The 26,539-nt window shown below is 44.1% G+C and overlaps 1 long non-coding RNA gene and 3 other non-coding genes across 4 annotated transcripts; 3 read left to right on the top strand and 1 right to left on the bottom strand.

Moving 5' to 3' along the window:
* Positions 1 to 3,276: 3,276 nt before the first annotated feature.
* On the top strand, positions 3,277 to 3,348 carry trnad-guc. The gene has a single exon. It is a non-coding gene; the product is annotated as a tRNA-Asp (tRNA).
* Positions 3,349 to 5,708: 2,360 nt separating this feature from the next.
* On the bottom strand, positions 5,709 to 16,369 carry LOC119975938. The gene is made up of 3 exons (XR_005462835.1): positions 16,232 to 16,369; positions 9,785 to 9,863; positions 5,709 to 8,906 (listed from the first exon to the last, which is right to left on the bottom strand). It is a non-coding gene; the product is annotated as an uncharacterized LOC119975938 (long non-coding RNA).
* Positions 16,370 to 17,489: 1,120 nt separating this feature from the next.
* trnae-uuc lies at positions 17,490 to 17,561 on the top strand. The gene has a single exon. It is a non-coding gene; the product is annotated as a tRNA-Glu (tRNA).
* A 4,824-nt stretch (positions 17,562 to 22,385) lies between these two features.
* Positions 22,386 to 22,457, top strand: trnad-guc. Its single transcript has one exon. It is a non-coding gene; the product is annotated as a tRNA-Asp (tRNA).
* Positions 22,458 to 26,539: the final 4,082 nt, after the last annotated feature.

Below are 26,539 nucleotides of genomic sequence, written 5' to 3'. Positions count from 1 at the left end.
AACTTTCATTCTTCTCTTTCCGTTTATCGCTTTCTCCCTCTCTCTGTCTCTCTATTTCTCCCTCCTCTTTCTTTCTCCATGTCTCTATCATTGACATCTGGTCTGAGGCCTGAATCGCTGAATGTATCCAACATATTCTGTCATTGTTTAACTCCACATTCCTGTGTATGTGTCCATATAATCTCGACAGTGCAGAAGAAGGCCATTCGGCCCATTGAGTGTGCACCCAATCTACAATGAGCAGCTGCACATAGGCCCACTCATCCGCCCTATCCCCGCTCCCCGTAACCCCACCTAACCTGCATATCTTTGGGCATGAGGTAAGAAAAAAAATGCCTGCCCAGTCTCTTTTATTCTGTTCCCAAGGAATATGAATAGGCGACATTCAAATTCAAATTTGAAAGCAACTCGGGAACAATTCCGGCCTTGGATTATTGTGTGGAGCTTGCACTTTCTCCCAGTGTGTGAGTGGGTTTTCTCCCGGTACTCATGTTTTCTCCCACTGTCCAAATATGTGCAGGTTAGGTGGATTTGCAATGGCAAAATTTCCCCTTAGTGTCCAAAAGGTTAGATAGGTTTACTGGGTTATGGAGATAGATTGGGGGCGTGGGCTTAAGCATGCTGTTTTTTCCAAGGGACTGCGTTGACGTGATGGGCCGATTTGCCTCCCTCTGCATGTAAATTCCATGATTCTATGATAAAATGGCCAACAAGTGCCATGCAATGTTAACTCTTCTGCAGCAGTTTATAAATAATCTCATTGGAAACACAGACTATAAACCATGTTGCTTCCAGAGCTTTTATAGTCATAGAGATTTACAACTCCAAGAGATCCTTCTGTGCATCGTGTCTGCGCCACCTATCAAGTGCCTATATATTCCAATCCCATTTTCCACTACTTGGCCCCAGGTTTTGCATGTGTCACAAGATCTCAGCGAAATGCGTCTTAAATGTTGTGGGCGCAATTCTCCGGACATACAAAAAATCGGAGAATAGCAGGGGGCGTAAATTTTTACGGACACGCTGGTCCGACGCCCTCCCGCTATTCTCCCCCCCCCCCCACGCCCGCTCCCCGACACGAATCGCTGCTCGCTGTTTTTTTACGGCGAGCAGCGATACACCCCTGGCCGATGGGCCGATTTCCAAGGCCTTTACGGCCGTTTTTATGAACGTACAACACACCTGGCCTGATCGTTCGTAAAAACGGCCGTAAAGTCCCGATCTGGGGAACCATTGCACCGATTGGCACGGCCGTACCACGGCAGTGCCAAGGGTGCCATGGGCCCGCGATCGGTGGGCACCGATCGTGGGCAGCGGGTACTTAACCCGCGCACTCTTTCTCCCTCCGCCGCCCCGCTGGATCCATTCGCGGGGCAGCTGAGGGGCATACCGTCCCGCGCATGCGCGGGTTTCACGCATATGCGTGATGATGTCATCCGCGCATACGTGGGTTGGAGTCGTCCAATCTGCGCATGCGTGGCTGACGTCATCTGACGCGTCAGCCATCGCTAACTTTGGCTAGCGGGCTTAACGAAATTCGTTAAGCCCGCGATGCCGGAGTTCACGGCCGCGCGATGCTAGCCTCGACCGGGGAGATGAATCGGTTCCCGGTCGGGGGGGCAGAGGCTGGCGTCAAATGCGCCCGTTTTTGATGCCAGCTTCCCGATTTTTCGTAACTCGGGAGAATCGCGCCCTGTGTTTCTGCTCGTACTAGATTTGCAGGAAGTGAGTTCCAGATTTCCACTACCCACTGGGTGAAAGTGTTTTTTCCTGAAATCCCTTCCATAACTCCTGCCACTGAACGTAAGTCTATGCGCCTGGCTATTGACCTCTTTACTACGGGAAAAGATTTTTCCTACCTACCTGTGTACAGCAAAGTTATGTATGGTCAGGTAAAGGTAAAGTCGTCATAGACCCCGATAACCATAGGCTGCTTTCCATTTTGAGTAATAAGTCTTACAACACCAGGTTAAAGTCCATCTTGAGGGGGAGAGCTGACTGGTGGTAATTTAACCTGAGGATCACCACACCTCAGGCGAGGCGCAAAACTGAGCATGTGGCCTTCATGAGTAACACAAATCATGTCTGCCACTCAGTTTTCTCTGCTCTGAGGAATAAAACGCCAGGTCCATCAGCCTTCATAGATGAAACACTCTGACCCTGGCAACATTCTGGTGAATATGCTCTGCACTCTTTCAAGTGCAATTGCATGCTTCTTATAATGTGGCGGCTGGAATTGCACAGAGTACTCTGTGGCATAACGAACATTTCAAACAGCTCCAGCATAACCTCTCTGCTCTTATATTCTATACCTCGGCTAATAAAGGTTCGTACTCCATGTGCCACCTTAACCACCCTATCCATCTACCCTGCTGCCTTCTGCGATCTTTGACATGCACCCCAAAGTAATTTTGGTCCTCTGCACTTCCAACGTACCACCGTTCATTGTGTATTCCCTTTTCTTCTTAGTCTTCACAAAATACATCAGCTCGTACTTTTCAGGGTCAAGTTCGATTTACCACTATTTGGCAGAGCTGACCTGTCCGTCCATGTCATCCTGTAATCTCAGGTTTCCCATCTCACCCTTTACCAGTCCACCAATTTTCGTGTAATCTGCCAACTGACTGATCATGCCCTCCACATTGACATCGAGGCCATTAACGTACACTAAAACAGCAAGGAACAAAGCACCAAATCCCGCCCCTGATTCTTTCTTCCATTGAGTAACAGAGCCACTAATGAGTCAGGTTTTAGCTGGGTGAGCATTAAAAAAAAATAACAACTGTTGACAATTGCGGAATCTGTATTGAACAATTAACTGGGTGGTAATAGTTACAGAAAGAAAGTTTCAATATGTATACGTGATTCTGAGGATGGTACTTTGTTGTTTGCTGAATCTTCAACTTTAAATCTGGCACTCCAAATGTGAGGAACTAAAAACACACTTCTCCGCTGTCCGCTGCCATTGGTTTTTCAATGCTTTTGAGAAAATAAAACATTCCTTGACATCCCGTCTTTGATCCAAAATGAACAGATTTGACGGAGCTGTGAACGGCAAGTTCCTCAGTGTATTACTGCGTGCCTCTGAGCTTCTCACTGCTCCTCCACATGTCTTAGTCTGTGTGTTGGTTCCGCTGCGTGCCTCACTTAAACTCGTGCCCGCAACAGAGATAATATCGTGTGTCTTCAAAGAATACAGTTGTCACCACAGGTTAGTTCCTGTTCTGACATTACCATAGCAAGTGGAGCATGTATGCATCATAGAGCTGCATCACTTCCTCGTTAGTATAGTGGTTAGTATCCCCGCCTGTCACGCGGGAGACCGGGGTTCAATTCCCCGACGGGGAGTTTATAATAATTTTAAGATGTTTATAATGATTTTCCGTGTGCTTGTGTACCATTAGAAAGGTAGAAAACCAGAACTAAGAAACTGCAAACCTTTACTTTCTTCGCCAATATTTTTTCGTGGTCTTCGTTCAACCTACAACGGTCAGTGATCAAACGATACTGAAATTCTTCGACATCCGTGGCACTGGGAATTCTGTCGAGCTTTAATAATGCGTCCTCTCTTGAAAATAATGATCAGTTTCCCTTGAATCACAGAACTTTGCGGTGCAGACGGAGAGTAGTTACCCATCGTGTCAGCGCCGGATCTTATAATGAGTTTTCGTCCGGCTGTCTGCTCCCCACAATGTTGCGCAATTTTTCCTTTAATTTACAGCACTTGAAAGCTTCCGTTGAACTTGCCCCCTCAGACTTTAGGGCATTGCATTCCTGAAGCAACAAGGGCACTGAGGGCATTGTCTCAGAATAAAAGGGCTCCAATTTAAGATTGAAATGAAGAGCAATTTCGTCTCTCAGAATCACAGTAACTTCATTGCAGTGTTAATGTCAGCTTACTTGTGTCACTACCCTCCAAATTACAACAATCTCCTGATCGGGAAATCTATCTCCTTCCCTCCACTGCTGCTGGGTCAAAACCCTGGACATTCTTTGCTAACAGCACTGTGGGTGTACCAACAAAAGATGGACGGTCGATTTAAGATGGTGGCTCATCATCAACCTATGATTGAAATTAAGACGAACTCGCTAAGACGAAGCAGAGGTTAGTGAAGATATTTTCCTCCAGTTGACAGTATGTGACATTCAGTATGCCTCAAGGTTCAGTGTAGGGGATTCAACCTTTTCCAAATGACTTAGATTAAGCCACTGAAAGAATGATTGCTATATTGTGAAGAGAACGCATGGAAGCTTCAAAATGGCACAGATAGACGATGCGAGTGGGCAAAGTTCTGGCAAATAGAGTATAATATGGACAGTTACAAATTGTCAACGTTGGCACGAAGAATAAAAAGGAAGCGTGTTATTCAGGTGATGAGAGATTTCAGAGCCCTGGTATTCAGAAGATTGCTGAGTCCCGGTGCACGAATCATAAAAGGCTGTTATAAAGATACAGCAGGTACTGAGAAAAACGAATGAATGTTATCATTTATTGTGAAGGGATTGATTATAAAACTAGTAAATCACGTTTCAGTCATTGGTGACACCAAATTCGGAGTACGGTGTACACTGTTAGTCTCTTTAATTAAGGACGAATGTAAATGTGTTAAAGGAGCTCAGTGATGGCTTACGAAGTCCTGCAATAGGCAGGTTGTCTTACGAAGGATGGTTGGAAAGGTTAGGTTCGTATGCATTGGAGTTTTAAATGTTCAAAGGTGGCTTGATCGCAACCTTTAAGAACCAGTGGGTTCTTAAAAGGTTGGATATGGAGAGGATGTTTCCTCTTTTCGGAGAATCGAGTATTCCGCGTCACGATTTTAAAATGAGGGCTCACTCATTTAAGGCAGAGGAGGAAAAGAAATCACAATCTTTGAATATGTTTATGTTTGACAGCTACATTATTGATTCACAAGGGAATTAAATTTTATCATGTGAGGCAGGAATGCGGAGCTCCAGTTTCAAGCAGATCAGACATAATCTTACGATTGGAGAAGCAGGATCGAGGGGCCCAGTGACCTTATTCCCGCTCTTTATTTATATATTCGTGTAATATAATTTGTATAATAAAAATGCAGGTAAAGCAAGTGACACCCAAGCTCCATGAAACAATAGAAAATAACCGCACCCCGAAAACCAGCCGCGCGAAATACTTTTTCCTCGTATCGATTTTGCTTCATTTACCATCGCCTTGGAACTCACCAACACACATGCAGAAGGATATTTCCCACCTACCTGCATATCTTTGGACATGAACGGGCAATTTAGCATGGCCACTCCACATTACCTTCGAAAATTATTTATGGCATTAACATCTTACTTGTTTACAGATTGACCGTACCAGGTCAAATCAGATCTGAGGTAAAAAAAAACGCCTGCCCGATCTCTTTTATTCTGTTCCTAAGGAGATTAAATGCGGGACCTTCAGTTTTTCACAAACCCGCCAGAGTGAATTCTTCCCTGCAAACTCCATATGCCGCGCCTTGTGTAAAACCTCCGGTGGTTCACCTCCAAACCTCCCTGTTTCAGCTCCATCAGTTCGATGGTTCCCAGTTTATCTTCATAAATGGAGTATGCCATACTTGACATCTGCCCGGACATCTCCCCTCTGTCTGTTTACATGATGGATGAAGGGAATGATCAGAATTACATACAATGAACTAAGTCAAAACAACAAATATTATTGTTCCAGCAGCATTCATTTGCTTTTAGAGCTTTACATTACAGCAAGAGGCCCTTCGGCCCATTGTAAATTGAATGCTACTACTCAATTTCGAAATCAAAGTCATGGAAATATTTTTCCAGCTCATTTCCAGCAGAGACAAAGATATTTCAACTCAGTTTCTCTTTTTGCTCCTGCAATGCGAAAGAATGGCTCATTGGAATAAAATGACAACGAATTGATATACATTCTGAACGGCAGAAGCTCATAATGATGAATAAAAAACGAAATATTGCGGAAGCTGCAAATCTGAAATATGGAGATCACAGGCTGTGATTTCCTGTGTGCTGAGATTCTGCAAGATTTTATTTATTATTAATTTTGTAAAATGACTTTTCATTGGGTTGCAAGGAGACGGCAGGTTGTCGAAGATCCTTGCAAGCAAAACAGCCTTTTGGTTTTGTTTTGACTTTTTTCTCCCTGCTTTGCAGAATGTAGAATTCATCTATCGGTGTTAAGTTTGAGAAGAAAAAAGAAACAGCAGAAAGTTTTTAACGTAACACACAAGGAGTAAATGAACACACCTTCATCAACTGTGAATTTATCCTAATTCAGCAGTTCACTCAACCCCAACTTGAGCGGTTAGCTCGCGGGTGTGATCTTTTGCCGGGGGCTCTAACATATCATCACGTGTAATCTTCCCTGACAGCACATGCAGTTGAACAGGGCTGACAGTCCCACGATTTTATTTTGATCTGACCATAGTTTATCTTTTTTATTCACCCAGTTGCACTGAGTAGAACGCAAGTGTTTCTTTGCGGTTGGATGTCCAGTTCTAATTAAAAGAGGGCGAAAGAAACTCTTGCAGGTCTGTTATCATTCACTGGGCAAAAGCAGTCAGAGCACCAGAATTTCCATTGCAACGTAGGACAGTGACGGTTTCTTCGGATAGAATGCGGTGGAAACGCGGTATACTGGAATAGAATTAATGCTGGGGGTCAAACGTAAACTTCACACCTTCATCGTTGTGGATTCTATTGATAGGTGATGTGGCTCTCAACGACCATCTCCCGGTCCTCCTGCAGTCCTCTCATGAATTTAAAAGTATCCTCGAGGAGGAGACGCTCATCATTCATTTAGGCCTTTCACAGCCTTCCGACTGATCATGAATCCACAATTCTGATTGTAGATACTGCCTGGAGTTGGTTATACATTACCTGCCAATTTTCTGTTTCAGTCTCATTCTGTATTTGTTTTAAGTTCAGCAATTTGTTCATAAAACCATACCATTCACACCTTCCACAGTCACACGTTTAATTTATTCACTTGTTACATTGCCCTGGAACTGAAGCCAATACTGAGATCCGAATGAGTTCCCTCTGTATTGTGACCATTCCATGTCTCTATGCCTACCGGTCCTTTTGACCGTGAGTCACAGAATCTCTTATAAGATGATTGTTTGCTGACCTCCCAGCTAACACTCGTCCGAAAGTGATGCAGCAGAACTTTGAAACGAGAGAACTGACGCCGTTTTTCGGACGGGAACTTGACAGGATTTTGAACCAATCAATCGACAAAATGTATAACTGGAATACAACAGACCTCCCGACCAGAAAAAAACATACGTTAGCTAAATGCAGGTGACGTCTGACAGAGATGAAGGCCTCAAAGTTAGAGATTTATTTTGCTCGAATTTCGCAGTATTCTAGAAAGCGAACACAGTAGAAACTGGGCGGCATGGACATGCTAGGCCAAAGGGCCTCTGTCCATGCTGTAAACATCCATGACACAGGAGAAATTATTCGTGAGTTTCTGCAATCCAGTTTAAAATAATTGTACCATTGTAGCTCAAAACTAAAATCAATGCTGGGCAAAAAAGTCTATACTGCAGCTTTAGTTTAGATCACAACATTTTGGAGTCGAAGTTCCTAAAGAGAGAAAGTGCTTGTGACTTTATTATATTTGTCACTTTACCCATTACCGCCTACTTTTTCTCAAAGCAATTTCCGATAAAATACTGACTTCTCTCTCCATTTGGAGACTGCCACTGCAATGAGTCAAAAAGCAATATTCCGAAATTGTTGGAAATAGATTGAGCATGAAATCCTGGACACATTCCGCATGTACGTTAACTTCTGAGTCAGGATTTCTAAAGTGTCCTAATATGCCTCGCAACTAAAAAAAAATCACTGTTTTGAAACAAGCTCTTTTTACGACTTTGCTGCAACATGTTGGAGAATCAACCCCGCGCCTCGATAACTGTTTGTGCTCTGCGTTATAGGCGCAGTAATCTAGACTAGAATCTGCCTGAATGCGAATTCTCTGCAGCACCGAAACGCGATGGAATGAATCTTCGTTACTTGAAGCACTGATACGTTCCACGTATTGCTTAAAACGGCAGCGCCCTCGCGTGTCAGAGTTTATTAATCCACTTTTCGTTTTTCAATTTCTATTTCGTTGTCCCTTTGCTATGGAATTGTCTGATCGAACATTCAATTTCCACTCAGATTCCGATGAAAAGAGGGATGTTGAATCTCTGGAATGGCTATATAATTTCCAGGCAACAGATGTATCAGATTCTTCATCGCGACGTTGTGCAGTGGCAGGTTCACGGCATACAAAGTGTATGGAACGAATATGTTAGAATAGAATTACTGGTCGATATCATCCGGTACCTTCATGGAATTGGTAACCAGCTAAACTACGGGTTCGACTTGGCGAATTGTATTGAGACCTGATGTCCTCGGCCTCCTGCCGTGTTCTTATACATTTCAAATAACCTCGAGTGGGAGACTCTTATCTTGCATTTAGGTACTTCACAGCCTTCCGACCAAATATGGAATGCACAATTCTGATTGTACATATTGCCTGGAGTTAGTTATAACTTACATTGCATTGGTTTCAGTTTAGTTTTACAGTCATTAATCAGTTCGGTTGGAAGTTTTTCATAAACCATCTGTTCGCGCCCACTCCAGTCGCATATTTACATTGTTCATTGATTCTATTGACCCAGATCTGGAAATAACACTAATGTCAGAGTGGCTTCAATTTATGTTGTGATTAGTTCAAGATTATGTTTTCTCTTCCTTATTCAGGTGGGTCATCAAGTATTTATGTGGTTCATTGCTAATTCTATTTTCTATAATTCTGACTAACACGGCACTTCCTGTTCGCTATTATTCCTGCCTTCCCGCTTATCTTTGTTTACGTCTTATTCCATTTGAGAAGAAGCCAAGATGTGTTGAAACTGTAAGGAATAATAGCTGGATTAGTAATTCATATTTGCACTTTGCGTAGTAGAAATACGACATTGATTAGGCTAATTTGTATTTTCTGCATTTATCTGTTAAGCAAGTGTTACAAAAAGAAAATCATGCTTGACAAATCTGCTAGAATTCTTTGAAGATGTAACTAGTAGAGTTCACCAGGCAGAACGGGCTGATGTGGTTTATTTAGACTTTCAGAAGGCTTTCATCAACGTCTCTGTAGGAACTCTTATTTTATTTTCTAAGAGGTCGATTGTCTGGTTGCTCGTCGGTATCGAAAATACAACTTATTGCTCATTTTGCATATGAACGAAATCAAAACTTATCAACTAAATATCAAACAATACACGAGTTGGTCAAATACATGGCAAAGGAAACTATAAGTCAGAAAAGGATAAATAAATCACTTTTCAAATAAACGAACAGGATAATTCACGAATTCGGGAAGGCAGGAACACAAGAGACCGACGTCGGCCACGAGTTCTTACTTTAAGGGAATCGTTATAGAAAGGTCTAATCCCTCATTCAATTCCATAGGATTCTAATGCTCACTTGAGACTCCTGATTTGTTCAAATAGATGTCTGTTACTTAGAGGACGATTTATTAATCAAACATTGGCTATTACTTAAGATGACTGGTATCCATCAGGAAACATTCAGTGCCTACATGCGCCATATCATGAGAATGGATTTCTCACGCTACTGCACACCATAGACCTTGCTGTAACTAATTTCTTGATACATTCTTGTTACTAAATGCAATTAAATATAATGGTCTGTTCATTCTATGAAAGATTCGTTGAAACAATGTCTGAGTTTCGACAGCCAAGATCCTAAAGTTCAATTGCTGATTCATTACCTGAAACACTGATTATCTTTTCAAAATCATGGCGTTTGAATAATTCCACTATGCACGTAGCGATGCTTTCAATCAGTTCCTACAAAAATTCACGAAATCAATGAATCAATAAATCAATATTCTATCATTCCCCCTTTTGTTTATTCGATCAAAATGGAATGAATAAATTAAAGTAATACGAAAAGAAAAAATAAGTAAAGAAATAGAAGCTAAAAGAACAAAGAACAAAGGACTATACAGCACAGGAACAAGCCCTTCGGTCCTCCAAGCCTGTACCGGTCATGATACTACCCTTGGTGGTTAGCACTGCTGCCGCACTGCGCCGAGGTCCCAGGTTCGATCCTGGCTCTGGGTCACTGTCCTTGTAGAGTTTGTACATTCTCCCCATGTTTGTGCGGGTTTCACACCCACAACCCAAAGATGTGCAGGGTAGGTGGATTGGCCACGCTAAATTGCCCCTTAATTGGACGAAAATGAGTTGGGTACTCTAAATTTATAAAACAAAAATGATACCATCCTTGGCCAAAACCCTCAGCACTTCCTAGTGCCGTGTCCCTCTACAACCATGTTATCCATGTATTTGTCGAGATGTCTTTTGAACACCATCAATGTATCTGCTCCCACAAAATGCCCTGGCTGGGGATTCTGGACACTCAGCACCCTCTGTGTAAAGAACTTGCCTTGCACATCTCCTCTACACTTTGCCCCGGAACCTTAAACCTATGATCTCTGGTGACTGACCCCTCCACCCTGGGAAAGAGTGCCTGCCCATCCACTCTATCCATGTCCTTCATAACCTTGCAGCCCTCTATCAGTTCACCCCTCAACCTTCACCTTTCTCATGAAAACAGACCGAGTCTATTCAGCCTTTCCGCATAGCTACCACCCTCCAGACCAGGCAGAATCCTGGTATACCTGCTCTGTACCGTCATCAAAGCTTCCTGGTAGTGGGGCGACCAGAATTGTTTGCAGAATTGCATGTGCGGCCTTACCACAGGTTCTATACAACTAAAGCATGACTTGCCAGTTTTTATACTCGGTGCCCCGTCCAATGAAGGCAAACATTCCATATGCTTTCTTGAAAACTTTGTCCACCTGAGTTGCCACTTTCAAAGGTTTATGGACCTGTACACCCAGGTCTCTCTGACTTTTCATATTTCTAAGAGTTTTGCCATTTACGGTATATTTGCCCTTTATGATAGACCTACCAAAATGCATTTCCGCACATCTGTCCGGATTGAACTCCATTTGCCATTTCTCTGCGTATGTATCCAATTTATCGATTATTATGTGCTGTATCCTCTGTCACTCCTCAACATTTTCTGCCACTCCACCTCTTAGTGTCATCGATGAACGTATTAATCAGACCAGCTACATTTTCCTTCAAATCGTTTATAAATACTACAAACAACAGAGGCCCCAGCAGAGATACCTTTGGACCACCACGAGTCACAATATTCCATTCAGATAAACACCCTTCAACTGCTACTCTTTGCCTTCTGTGACCGATTTAGTTCTGTATCCATCTTACCACCTCATCTCTAATCCCGTGTGGTTCACCTTTTGTGCCAGTCTGCCATGAGGCACCTTATCAAAGTATTTATTGAAGTCCATTTAAACAACATTCATCAGTGTCCCCTCATCAATCATCTTTGTCACATCCTCAAAAAACACCATCAAGCTGGAGGCAAGACGTCTCATTGACAAAACCATGCTGTCATTTCGCTAATGAATCCATTTGTTTCCAAATCGGTATAAATCCTGTCCTTGAGAATTCTCTCCAATAATTTACAGCCTACTGTCGCGAAGCTGGCTGGTGGCCCATAGTTTCCAGGATCATCCCTGCTACTTTTCTTAAACAGCAGTACCAGATTAGCTATTTTTCAGTCCCCTGGGATCTCACTAGCTAATGAGGATACAAGGATGTCAATCGAGGCCTCAGCAATTTCCTCCATTGCTTCCCTCAGTATTCTGGGGTAAATACCATCCCTTTGCAGGAGACCTATCCACCTTAATATCTTTTAAAATACCCAATACATCCTCCGTTTCGATTCAGCATGACCAAGATTGTCCAGACACCCTATCCGAGAATGATCTTCCACTTTGTCCTTTTCTTTGGTGAACACTGATGCAAAGTACTCACTTAGTACCTCGGCCATTTCCTCTGGCTCAACACATGGATTCCCCCTCTGTCCTTAATGGTGTGCAATCCCTTCCCTGGCCACCCTCTTGGTTTTTACATGTGAATAAAACGCTTTGAGATCCACCTTAATCCTACTTGTCAAAGACTTTTCATGACCCCTATTAGCCCACCGACGTTCCCGCTTCAGTACCTTCCAGCTTTTGTTATACTCCTCAAGGGTTTCGACTGTCCCTCCCCTTCTAGACCGTTCACAAGTTTCATTTGTATTTTTGCCGAGGTTCACCATATCCCTCATTATCAAAGACTCCCTAAACTTCCCATATTTATCCTTCGTTCTCTCAGTAACGTGACTTTCCTGAATCCTAACCAACTGTCGCTTGAAAGACTCCCATAAATTCCTGTTTAATGTTATCATAATTTGCCTTTCCCCAGTTTAGCAGCTTAACACCAGGGGTACCTTATCCAAAGGTAGCCGAAAACTTACGGAATTGTAGTCACGACTCCCAAACTGTTCCCCAACAGAAATCTCAACTCCCTGTCATTCCCCAATACCAGGTCCATTACTGCCCCTGCCGAGTTGGATTATCTACATATTGCATCAAAAAGCCTTGCTGGATACACCTTACAAATACAACCCTATCCAAGCCCCGAGTACTAAGTGAGTCCCAGTCAATATTAGGACATTACCAGTGCAGTAGATAACGGGGAGCCGATGGATGTGGTATATCTGGATTTCCAGAAAGCCTTTGACAAGGTGCCACACAAAAGGTTGCTGCATAAGATAAAGATGCATGGCATTAAGGGTAAAGTAGTAGCATGGATAGAGGATTGGTTAATTAATAGAAAGCAAAGAGTTGGGATAAATGGGTGTTTCTCTGGTTGGCAATCAGTAGCTAGTGGTGTCCCTCAGGGATCCGTGTTGGGCCCACAATTGTTCACAATTTACATTGATGATTTGGAGTTGGGGACCAAGGGCAATGTGTCCAAGTTTGCAGATGACACTAAGATGAGTGGTAAAGCGAAAAGTGCAGAGGATACTGGAAGTCTGCAGAGGGATTTGGATAGGTTAAGTGAATGGGCTCGGGTCTGGCAGATGGAATACAATGTTGACAAATGTGAGGTTATCCATTTTGGTAGGAATAACAGCAAACGGGATTATTATTTAAACGATAAAATATTAAAGCATGCCGCTGTTCAGAGAGACTTGGGTGTGCTAGTGCATGAGTCACAGAAGGTTGGTTTACAAGTGCAACAGGTGATTAAGAAGGCAAATGGAATGTTGTCCTTCATTGCTAGAGGGATGGAGTTTAAGACTAGGGAGGTTATGTTGCAATTGTATAAGGTGTTAGTGCGGCCACACCTGGAGTATTGTGTTCAGTTTTGGTCTCCTTACTTGAGAAAGGACGTACTGACGCTGGAGGGTGTGCAGAGGAGATTCACTAGGTTAATCCCAGAGCTGAAGGGGTTGGATTATGAGGAGAGGTTGAGTAGACTGGGACTGTACTCGTTGGAATTTAGAAGGATGAGGGGGGATCTTATAGAAACATTTAAAATTATGAAGGGAATAGATAGGATAGATGCGGGCAGGTTGTTTCCACTGGCGGGTGACAGCAGAACTAGGGGGCATAGCCTCAAAATAAGGGGAAGTAGATTTAGAACTGAGTTTAGGAGGAACTTCTTCACCCAAAGGGTTGTGAATCTATGGAATTCCTTGCCCAGTGAAGCAGTTGAGGCTCCTTCATTGCATGTTTTTAAGGTAAAGATAGATAGTTTTTTGAAGAATAAAGGGATTAAGGGTTATGGTGTTCGGGCCGGAAAGTGGAGCTGAGTCCACAAAAGATCAGCCATGATCTAATTGAATGGCGGAGCAGGCTCGAGGGGCCAGATGGCCTACTCCTGCTCCTAGTTCTTATGTTCTTATGTTCTTAATATAAGGGAAATTACAATCTCCTACCACAACAACACTTTTACTTTTGCACCTATCCAAAATATCTCTACCTATCTGCTCCTCTATCTCTCGCTGGCAGTTGGGGGGCCTGTAATAAACGCCTATCATTATGATTGCCCCCTTCCTGTTCTGAAGCTCTACCCAGATTGCCTCATTGTATGAGCCCTCCGAGGTGTCCTCCCGCAGTACGGCTACAATATTCTCCTTAACAAGTAATGCTACTCCCTCACCACTTTAACACCCCCATCTCTCCTGAAGCATCTGTATCCTCCAACGTTCAGGTGCCAATGCTGCCCTTCCTTTAACTATGTTTCTGCGATAGCCACAACATCATAATTCCACGTTCTAAGTTCATCTGCCTTAGCTGCTATACTTCTGGCGTTGAAACAAACGCAGTTCAAACCATGGAGTTTGAACAGACAGGGTGATGGTGTCCTCTTATTTTTGTTCAGTAATTCCCCTTTAGTTATATGCCTCTAAGCTAGCACTCTGGTTCCTACCCTCCTGGCATATAATTTTAAATCCTCCCAAATTACTCAAAGGGTGCTTGACTCGAAATGCATGAGTTTTTCAACCGCCTTCTGGACGTGTTTTGCCTAAATCAGTAATCTCTCTGGATTTAGCTAGAATATAAATACAACAGTCTGATCCCATCAGAGAATATAATCGAGAGCCATTCAATTTTGCAAGGCCACAGTATGGATAGCAAGCATTTCAGCGGAAATCTTGAACAGGGCTATGGGGGTATCATTAGCTACCTTTTGGATGATGATTATCATCTTATTAAACTCTCTGGCTACTTTGGCATCACAATAAAAAGGAATGAACAAGAAATATATCACGTGTAGTACTGGCACGTTTACTTATTTCCCCTGTTACCTCCAATAAACAAGGGAAATGACGAAAAGCGAGTATCACATATCCCAGACAACATAATCTTACCGAAAACGTGGAAGGCAAGGAAAGGCCCTCTGGTTACAAACAATGGAAGCACCATTATGAGAAGTCAAGCAGCACCTTCTGGGTACCAGCGACCTGAGAAACTCCCACTGCCGGTAGAATTGTGTAGGCCTGACAATAGGATGTAATTTAGAGCGACCTCTATTAACGTTGGAGTATATCTGTAAGTCCTACTTGCATGAAAAACAAGTGGGTGCAATTACTGCACCCACTTTCCCGCCTCCTATTGTGATAACTTGTCAAACATACTGATTGAAGGTGGTGGGGGGTTTGTCTGGGGAGGATTCTGGTCCCTGTCGTAATGGATTGATACCCCCTGAAAAAGTAGTCAGCAGGTAATCTGCAGACCGCCATAACTGACCCCTCTTTCTCAGGTAAACCCGAGATTTCGTTCCCCTCCTTGTATTGGCTCCCGCATGAGCTTGGAAAGAAGGGGTGATGCTTTGATAAATGTACTATTCTGCTGTCTTCGAAGAACTAAAAGGAATAGAGAAAACCGTAATATCTTCCCCTAAGTGGTTGGGAATCGCGATACATCCCCAACATTTGAAAGCATTGAATTCATTGGCATACACGTTGGAGACACAAAGAAACGTGTTATCAGTTAACTCCTTGTGAGCCTCGGTGGGATAGCCTCGGTCTGTTAAGCTAAAAAGACAACCAAAAATCAAAATGGCGGCAAACATTTTACGGATATTAATTTTAAAAAATAATGATCTCTTTTAACATGTGAGGCATGGATCCAGGACTTCTTTCCTTGGACCTGCACAGCCGCTGGGGTTATGAGTAGCACCTGAAAGGGTCCCCCCACTTGAACCCCAAGGTACTTTCTGCAATTTCTTCATGTAGACATCAACGTCTGGCTCAATGTCGTGCCCGCCTTCGAGAGGGTCGCCCCACACTGCTGATACCTGTAAGAAAGCAGAACCCTCGGCATTTGATAGATCCTGGCAATATTTAAGTAATGCATCGCTCATCTAATAGCAATCGGCTTTTCATAAGTCAGTAGTCCCTGGCAAGGATATGGGCCTGCCAGTAATTACTTCGAAAGGACTCAAAGCCGTGGTTCTGTTTTGTGTTGCACTGATACTGCACAGGAGAAGTGGTACGGCTTGAGGCCATGACATTCATTCTTGGTGCTACTTTGATAATCGCTCTTTCAAGGTCTGGTTTGTACGTTCCACTTATGCTGAGGACTGTGCGTGGTAAGGGAAATGTAGCTCCCACTGGATATTCAACACTTTACAAAATTCTTTGCAAACAGCACCTATAAAGTGCGTTCCGTTTTCTGAGTCAATACTAACTCAGACCCTAAATCGATTCTTTGTCACTTTTGTCACCTCGACACGTACTTGATCGACAGTTCCAACATGCCGCAGCAAAATAACGCACTGACCTCCTCAGAAGACGAATACGGACACAACATCGTCCTGTATTTCCCCGGAGCAGAGAAGCTACCGCATCTTCTTCACAGCCTTTAACACGTCATCGATGAAGACGAACATCTTGCCAAGACAATCCCCACACCCTCCACTACTTGCTTTCAAACAACGCACAACCTCAAACAGACCATTGTTTTCAGCAAATTAACCAGCCTTCAGGAAAACAGCGACATTGACACTACACAACCCTGCCATGGCTACCTCTGTGACGTGCCAGATCATTGACATGGACACCACCATTACACAAGAAAACACCACCCAGCAGGTACGAGGAACATACTTGTGCAACTCGGCCATCGTTGTCTACCTCATACGCTGCAGCACAGGATATCCTGACCCATGGTACATTGGTGAGACCATGCAAATGATGTGATAATGGATGATCTAACATCGCGTGACAATTGCAAAGCAGAATGTTCCCTTCCAATCGGAGAACACTTCAGCAGTTAAAGGGCATTCACCCTCTACTCTTCGGGTAAGCATTCTCCAAGTTGGCCTTCAGGACTCGCGACAACGCAGAATCGCTGAGCAGAGACTGATAGTTAAGTTCCGTACACATGAGTAGGGCCTCAACCGGGATCTTGGATTCATGTTGTATTGCATTCACCCGCTACCATCTGGCCTGGGCTTGCAAAATCCTACCAACGATCCTGGCTTGAGACAATTCAAAGCTCTTCAACCTGTTGTTATCCCTCTCTCCAGTCGCTCCATCTGGACATTGAAGGACTTAATTACCTGCAAAGACTCGCATTAAAGTATAGTCTTGCACTATTTGATTTTGTCTATATATGTGTTTCTGGAACCTACCTCTTCAGTCATCTGAGGAAGGAGCTCCGCTACGGAAACTGGTGATTCGAAATAAACCAGTTGGACTTTAACCTGGACTTCTTACTGTGTCCACCCCAGTTCAAAGCCGACATCTCCACATCATATTTTTTTAATTTTCAGTACAGTTGTGTAAACCTGTATGGTGCATACGTTTTTTGAGAAATGATTGAAAAATATGGGAGAAATGAATATGCCGAGCAAAAATTATGCGAATTAAGTCAGATTTAGCTGAATACATGACAGATTCATGTACATAGATAATAAACGAGAATAGTTCAAAAATGGGTTTACACTCAGAAACCACGCAAAACTAAGAGCCATAAAAGGACCATTGACACAAGATGTGCATTTTGAGAATGAACGTTGATAAATACGGATACCTTCTCCCTGGTGGTCTAGTGGTTAGGATTCGGCGCTTTCACCGCCGCGGCCCGGGTTCGATTCCCGGTCAGGGAAGAAGCTTTTTTCCTCAAACACGGTAATCACTCAGATTGCAAGTGGCTTTGGAGAATTATTTATTTTATCCCTTATTATTTCAACGATCAGCATTCTGCTGACAACTGATTCCAATGTCTGCTAATTGATAAAGGTAATTTGGGCCTTCAGGCGAAACTCATGACTACGACGGGCTGCAGGCAGCTATGTTATAGGTCTCGGGTCATGAGAGCGTAAAGGTGAAAGCTCTGCCTTTACGCACTTGATCAACTTTTCACATTACCAAGCCGCATAAGTCACAAGGGGAAAAAGAAATGTCAGGTCCATTAAACTGATAAAGGAGCCTTCAAACCTCATGGTTCGGAAGGAGAGGCAGACTGAATTGCACACTTTAATAGTAACTGCTCAGTCATGATCATATGAAATGGAGGAACATGTTCCATGGACCGAATGCTCTATTCCTGCTCTGTTCGTATGAATGCTTATGAGCTGTGGCAGACTTTTAAGGAGATATTTCATAACTCTGGACGAAAATCTTCCTTTGACAAAGAATCACTCGAATAAGAGGGTGAACACGCGGCAGCTTTGTTTTTCATGTCGATATGCATCTGCGTATCGCTGTGCGTATTTTCCCGACCCATGTTTAAACATGTTCCGCTCTATATATCTGTCTGAGTCTCTGTATCGACATTTGGGGATGTCCAGATGGGTGTGTCTGTCTATGTGTGAATGAGTGCCCGTCTTTTCGTCTGTCTGTGTGACTGTGTTTGGACCTGCCGATCTGTCAGTGTGTATATGCCCACGTCTGTTTACCTATCTTTATGTGTATTCTGGTCCTCATATTTTCTCACTGTGCTGAGTGAGTCCTTGCATTTTACAATCTACCCGTTCCCTCCACCCTATTGTATCGGACCGTATAATATATAAAGAGAATGAAATGTGAGTTGCATGTTGTCCTTCAACAATGGCCGATAGAAAGTCAAATAGAGCGCCATCAAATAAATGTTACACTGGAAGATGAATCATGATCCCTGCCGCCTGGAAGCTGAAAGCGAGTTTCTCGCAAAAACGCTGCTAAATTTCTCCAACTATCAACTGCGAGACACAGGTTAAAAGGGACCCGGGTTCAACTCCGGGGTCTGGGGACTGCGGAGATTCTACCTTCTCCCCCTGTCGGCTTGGGTTTCCTTCGGATGCTCCAGTTTTATCCCACAGTCCACAACAGGTTAGATGGATATCCCATGCTAAATTGCCCCATAGTATCCAAAGGTTACGGAGGGTTACAGGGTTATGGGGATAGGGTAGAGGCATGGACTTAAATAGGGTGCTGCTTCCAAGTATGAGTGCAGACTCGATGTGCCGACAAGCACAATGCAATCGTAATTCTTCTGCAGCAGTTTATAAATATTCTCATTGGAAATGCAAAATATAAACCATGTTGATCCAAAGCTTTCAAAGTCATAGAGATTTACAACACAGAAAACGGTCTTTCGGTCCATCGTGTGTGTGCGTCAGCCATCAAGTGCCTAGATATTCGAATTCTATTGTACACCACTTGACCGCAGGTCTTGCATGCGTTTCAAGAGCTCATCGAAACTCTTCTTAAATGTAGTGAGGGTTTCACCCTGTACCATCTTTGCAGGCAGTGATTTCCAGTTTCCAACCACCCACTGGGTGAAAGTGTTTTTCCTGAAACCCCTTCTAAATCTCCTGCCACCGAGTTTAAATCTATGACAACAGGCTATTCCTCCCGACCCTCCCCCCTCCCCCCTGCATTCCCACCCCACCCCCCCCCCCCCCCCCCCACCCCCATTCCGGGACAAATTGTTTCCTATCTACCCTAGTAATGTACACCATTGTTTTGTAAGGACGGTAATGGTAAAGTCGCCATAATCCCAGATGACCATATGCTGCTTTCAAATTTGAGGAGGAGAGCTGACTGCTGGTGATTAAACCAGAGGATCACCACACCTCCGGCAAGCGGCAACGTTGAAAATGCGACCTTCATGAATAACCCCAGTCAGGTCCCACACATTTTTCTCTTCTCTGAGGAAAACAACTCCAGGCCCATCAGCCTCCATAGTTGAAACATTTTGATGAATATGTTTTTCCAGTGCAATTGCACCCTTTTTAAGAGTGTCGCTACTGGAACGTCATAGAGTACTCTGTGGCCCAACAAACATTTCAAACAGCTCCATCATAACCTCCCTGCTCTGATGTTCTCTGCCTTTGCTAATAAATGTTAGTATCCCATATACCTCCTTAACCACCCCCTTTACCTACCCTGCTGCCTTCTGCGAAATATGGCCTGCTCCCCAAAATAAATTTGGCCCTCTGTACTTCCTAGCGAAGTACTATTCATTCTGTATTCCCTTGTCTTCTTAGTCTTCACGAAATGCATCACCTCATACTTTTCAAGGTCACGTTCCATTTCCCACTGTTCTGCACCAGCTGACCCGTCTGTCTATATCATGCTGTAATCTCAGGTTTCCTTCCTCACTCATTTTTTTTGTTTTTAAAAAATAAATCCCATCCTGTTTTTCAAATCCCTCCATTGTCAATTTCCTTCCTCACTCTTTACCACACAATTTTCGTGTCATCTGCGGATTGACTGATCATGCTCTCCACATTCACGTCAAGAGCATTATTGTACACCACAAACAGCAAGGAACAAAGCACCAATCTCTGCAGTGCCCCAACTGGACGCAGGTTTCCAGTCATCGAAACAACGTTAGATCATCACACACTGTCTGCTGTCAGGAAGACAACTTTGGAATCACCTTGCCAAATTCCCCAGCATCCCCTGGGATCATACGTTCTTTATCAGTTTCCAATACGGGGCCCTGTCACAAGCCTTCCAGAATTCCAGGTGGACGACATTAACTGCACTGTCCCCATCTACACAATTAGTCACCTACTGGGAAACGTCATGCAAATTTGTGAGAAATGGTCAACCCCATAAAGCCTTGATGACGATTCTTGATTAATCCTTGCCTCTCCAAGTGGAGATTATTTATGTCCCACAGAATTATTTCCAATAATTTTGCGAACATTAATGTTAGACTGAATGGTCTTTAATTACCCATATTTTCCCTTCAATTCTTGGAGAATGGCAGCGCATTTGCTGTGTTCCAGTCCTCTGTTACCATGTGATGAGAGACGATTTGAAAATTAACTTCAGAGCCCTTGCAATATGATCTCTTTCGTCGCACAGCAGCCTCGGATACATTTAATCTTGGCGTGGCGGTTGAGCATTTTGCAGCCCACTAAAACCGGTAACGTCTCTCTCTCAAAGCTAACCTATCGAATTAAATCAAAGTCTCCCACTGACAATTCTATGATCTGCTTTCTAGACTGATATCTTCCTTCTCCATGGTGAACACAGATGTAAAATACTTATTTAATATATCACGTCAGTTATCCGGCGATGCACACAGGTTGCCACTTTGTTCCTCAGGAGCTATATTGTTTCTCTCTTTTCCTCAATATACTGTCAAACACCTTGGATGTTCCTTCATTTTCCCTGACTTTGTTTTTCATGCCATCTCTTCGCTCTCCTAATTTCATTTTACGTATCCCCTCTTGCACTTTATTTAACCACCAAGGGCATCCATTGTTTTGAGACCCGTCTCTGTCATAAGCCTCCATTGTTTTCTTTATTTAACCCTGTACATTCCTCGACATGCAGGGTTACGTGTACTTGTTGGTCCCACCATTTACTTTTAAACGGACTTCAAGGCTTTGTACTCTATTTCCTTTCTGAGCGACTCCCACTACTTTTATGTGGATCTCTCAACGCGTACCTGATCCGCGTCCGCTTCTCCAATCTATTTTTTCAAGCAATTAAAATCTTCTTCCTTCCCCCAGCTCAGAACCTTTATTTACAATCCATCTTAGCCCTGTTCCGTAACTACTTTAAATCTTGAGGTTATGGTCCCTATCACCGAAATGCTCTCCCACTGACACTTCTATCATCTGCCAGGGTTCATTCCCCAAAATTGTCAATTTCTGCGTGTTGTCTCAAAATGAACTCTTGGATGCATTTAAAAATTCCACCCTCTGAAAGCCTTTCATATTTTGCTGATCCCGGTTAATATTGGAGAAGTTAAATTTCCCCGCTCTCATTAAGATACTACATTTGCATTTCTCTGCAATTTGTCTCTATGTCCACTCTTCTAACTCTCCCTGACTGCTGAAGCACATATAGTCCACTCCCAGGAACGTGATTGCCCGTTTTTTTTGCTTACGTGCTTCACCTATCTGGGTTCAATTGGCCAAACCAGCGAACATGCGCTTCTTTGGTTGTGGGCGAACGACTGGGAACCCAATCCTTTCTTCCAGTGAGCAACAGAGCCACGAAGGAGTCAGGTTTTAACTGGGTAAGCATTAAAAAAAACTGTTGACAATTGCGGAATCTGTATTAAAATAATAACTGGATGGTAATGGATACGGAAATGAATTTTCAATATTTTTACATGATTCTCCGGATGGTCTTTTGGCATTTGCTGCATCTTCAACTTTAACTCTGGCACTCCAAAAGTGACGAACTTAAAAAAAAAAATACTTCTCCGCGGTCCCATGTCCAATGCTTGCGAGAAAATAACACATTCCTTGCCCTCCCCTTTTTCTTCCAAAATGAACAGATTTGACGGAGCTCTGAACGGCAAATTCCTCAGTACATTTATGCGTCCCTTTCGGTTTCTCACTGCTCCTCCACGTGTCTTAGTCTGTGTGTCAATTCGGCTGTGTGTCTCACTTAAATTGCTGTACGCAATGGAGGTTTCGTGGGACCGATACAGCTGTCGCCACAAGTGGAGGATGTATGCATTGAATTGTTGTATCACTTCCTCGTTAGTATAGTGGTCAGTATCCCCGCCTGTCACGCGGGAGACCGGGGTTCAATTCCCCGACGGGGAGTTTTTAATAATTTTAAGATTTTCCTTGTGTATCGTTAAAAAGATGGAAGCCCAAACTCTAAGAAATTGCAAACCTTCTTTCCCTACATTTCTTCGTGACCTTTGTTCAACCTACAACTGTCAGCAATTAGGCGATGCTGAAATTCTTCGACATTCGTGGCATTGTGCGAAACCTCTCTTTTAAAAAATGGTTCCGTTCCCTTGAATCACAGAACTGTTGCGGTGCAGACAGAGATCAGTCACCCATCGTGTCAGCACCGGCTCTCACAAGGAGTTTTCGTGTCGCTGCCGGTTCCCCACAATGTTGCGCATTTTTCCTATTCTTATAGCAGTTCAGGATGCATTTGAATGCTTCCCTTGAACATGCACCCAGCACAGTTTCAGGCAGTGCATTCCTGAAGCGATACGAAACAGGGCATTGTCTCAGGATATAGAAGAGCCAATTAATAATAATAATCTTTACTGTCACAAGTAGACTTACGTTAACACTGCAATGAAGTTACTCTGAAAGTTCCCCTAGTCGCCACATTCCGGCGCCTGTTCGTGTACACAGAGGGAAAATCCAGAATGTCCAAATTTTAAGACTGAAATGACGAGGAAATTCGACTCTCACAGTCACAGTAACTTCATTGCATTGTTAATGTAAGTCTACTTGTGACACTAATAAAGATTATTGTAATTATTGTGGGTCTTGGGACCTCCTTGCTACAGGGAGCTATGGAAACAGAGTCCTTGTGTTTTTGCTCTGAGATAGATAGATTCCAGATCAATGTGGGAATCAAGGGTTACGTGGAATTTGCAGGAAAGTGGACTTTAGGAATGCCATAATCCTATTGAACGGCTGAGCAGACGAGGGACAGAACGATCAACTTGAATTCATTTTTATTATGCAATAGTTCTCTCCCTTACCCCCAGATTTCCTTCATTTTACAAAACGCTCCTGACTTGGAAGTCGATCTCCGTTCCTTCACTGCTGCTGGGCCAAAGTCCTGGAAGTTCCTTTCTTTAATGTAAAAATCTTTTTATTGGGATTTTCGAAATTACATATATTGCCGTTCATTTTCATTTATTGTATAGTATAAAGAGGATTCTTAATAAAAGTAAGTTACTGCGGATGCTGGAATCTGGAACCAAAGAGAAAATGCTGAAAATTCTCAGCAGGTCTGGCAGCATCTGTCGGGAGAGGAAAGAGCTAATGTTTCGAGTCCAGATGACCCTTTGACAAATTGTAAGGCAGAAGGGAAACTGCGAAATATTTATACTGTGGAGTGAGAATCAAAGATGAGTCATAGCCACAGGAACCCAGGGAAACGGAGTGCTAATAGCCTGGAAACCACGGGGAAAGAGTTCTAATGACAGTCCCCAGAGAGTACAAAACGTGTGAAAGGCTAAACAGCAGAGAAACTAACATCAGAGGGTAAACTGACAGCTGTAGATGTGGGGGAAGGGGAAGGGGAAGCAAAGGGGTGAAAGGGTAAGGAAAAGTGGATACAATTAGGGGGGGTTAAATATATATAAAGACAAGAAATAAATAAATTGTAAAAGACAGTTAAAATTAAATGGGATGAAAACAAATGGGTCAAGGTGGGGTCGAGCTAATCATCTGAAGTTGTTGAATTTGATGTTGCGAATGGAAGGTGTGCCGAACCGGAAGATGAGATGTTGTCCCTCCAGTTTGCGTTGAGCTTCACTGGAACATGGTCGCAGGCCAAGGACAGACATGTGGGTATGGAAGCAGGGTCTTGTGGTAAAATGGCAATCAACGGGAAGGTCAGAGTCCTGAATGCACACAGACCGAAGGTGCTCAACAAAGCGATTACCCAGTCTGGGTTTGGTCTCTGCGATATAGAGGAGACCACATTGGGGGCAGCGAATGCAATAGACCAGATTGAAAGAGGTGCAAGTGAAACGCTGCTAACCTGGAATGAATGTTTTGGACCTGGGATGTTAAGCATGGAGGAGGTAAAGGGACGGATGTTCCACCATCATTGATTGCATGGGAAGGTGCCATGGGTGTTGGGAGGGGTGCTGGGTATGGTGAAGGAGTGGACTAGATTATCTTGGAAGGAACACTATTTGTTGAATGCTGACAGAGGGAGCGAAGGGAAGATGTGTTTGGTGGTGGCATCAGGTTGGATATGGCAGAAATGGCGGAGGATTATGTTCTGCATACGAAGGTTGGTGGGGTGAAATGTGAGAACGAGGGGAGCTCTATTCTTGTTCTGGAAGTGAGGGCAGGGGACGTGGATTGAGGCGTGGGAGAGGAACCGTTACGGGCCCTGTCAACAAATGTATGTGGCTTCTACTTAGGTTTCGCTATTTACAGCTTGTCGTCCTCTGACTCAGCGTACAATCCTCCCTAACCCCCCCCCCTCCAGCTCCCTTCTCCCTGATCCCCCCCCCCCGCCCACCCACCGATGCCCTCACTTTTTAAAAATAAATATTGTAAAGTACAGTTTTGCAAAAGTTATCGATACATGTATATAGCTTGCAAAGCAAAACACATAGGTCCAGGAGATATACCGGATGGGAGGGGTGTTTCATAGAATTTACAGTGCAGAAGGAGGCCATTCGGTCCATCGAGTTTGCACCGGCCATTGGAAAGAGCACCCCAATTAAACCCATGCCACCCCCCTATCCCCGTAACCCAGTAACCCCACCAAACCTTTCTGGACACAAAGGGAAATTTATCATGGCTAATCCAGCTAACCTGTACATCTTTGGACTGTGAGAGGAAATCTACGCAGACATGGGAGAAGGTGCAGACTCCGCACAGGCAGTGACCGGAGCCTGGAATCGAAGCTGGAATCCTGGAGCTGTGAAGCAACTATGCTAAGCACTGTGCTAGCTTGCTGCGCTAAAATAGAAATTAAATCTCCCCGTTGTGGAATTGAATCCCGGTCTCCCGCGTGACAGGCGAGGATACTAACCACTATACTAACGAGGAACTACCCTCCCTACTCTTCTATTAATTTCTTTTTACCGATAATCTAACTGGTCCGTTGCTGATTTCCACTTCCCGCTTTTCCTCACGTTCTCTTGCCTTGTTGTGGTTGCTGCCACTGTTGCCTCCCTATGTGCTCGCCCCCCCCACCCCCCCCCCCCCCCCCCCCCCCCCCACCGGTTTTGTTCTCTTATCTGTTCTCCCTTCTGGCTCCCCTTTTTATTTCTCTTCCCTTCGCCCTCCCTCCCATCCCACCTTCTTCCCCCTTCTTCACTGCAGCCCCCCATTCTTTCTTGTTGGGTTTTGCTACCTTACCTTGCTGCCTCCACCCTCTTCCCTCGCTTTCCTCTTTCTGCCTTGTCCTGGCTGTTTCTCCCTGGCTACTGGCTATGCATTTGTTCATGTGTTGGTCGTAAATAGGTCTCAGAATAGTCGGTGAATGGCCCCCCTGTTTGGTGGAAGCCCTCTTCTGACCCACGGATGCCAAATCAGTTTTTCTCCATTTCGAAAAATTCCGAATGGTTGGACAGCTAGTCTGAATCTTTAGATGGTACTGTTGGCCGCCAGCCGAGCAGGATTCTACAGCAGGCGATCAGGGAGGCAAAGGCAAGGAAGGTCGTCCGCCCTCCTACCCATGAAAATATCTGGCTGGCATGGTACCTCGAAAACCGCCAGTTTCGGTCAGGGCTCAACCCTCATCACCACTACCTTCGATATTGCCTCGAAGAAACTGCCAGTACCCAGCAAGGCTGTGGCAAGGTCAGAACATGTGGGTGTGGTTGACCGGGCCTCCTTGGCACCTATCACATCGAGCCTCCACCTCCGGGAGAACCAGCTCATTCTGGTTCTGGTCACGTGGGCTCTTAGTGCCACTTTTAGCTGCGTGAGGTTGAGCCTCCTGCATGTGGAGGTAGAGTTGACCCTGTGCAGTGCTTTGCTCCAAAATCCCCACTGTTTTTCGAACCTCAACTCTTCCTCCCATTTCTTTCTTGTCGTGTCCAGTTTGGTGTCAGCCATCTCTTGCAATCGATCGTGCATGTCACTACAGTTCCCTCTGCCTTGGATGTCTCCATCCAGTAGCTCTTCTAATACTGTCTGTTGTGATGGTCGCGGGTATGTCCTTATCTGGAAGTTACTTT

Source organism: Scyliorhinus canicula, chromosome 13 (genome assembly GCF_902713615.1).
Source record: "Scyliorhinus canicula chromosome 13, sScyCan1.1, whole genome shotgun sequence".
In the NCBI taxonomy this organism is placed as follows: Eukaryota; Metazoa; Chordata; class Chondrichthyes; order Carcharhiniformes; family Scyliorhinidae; genus Scyliorhinus; species Scyliorhinus canicula.
This window is presented reverse-complemented; position numbering and strand designations above follow the sequence as displayed.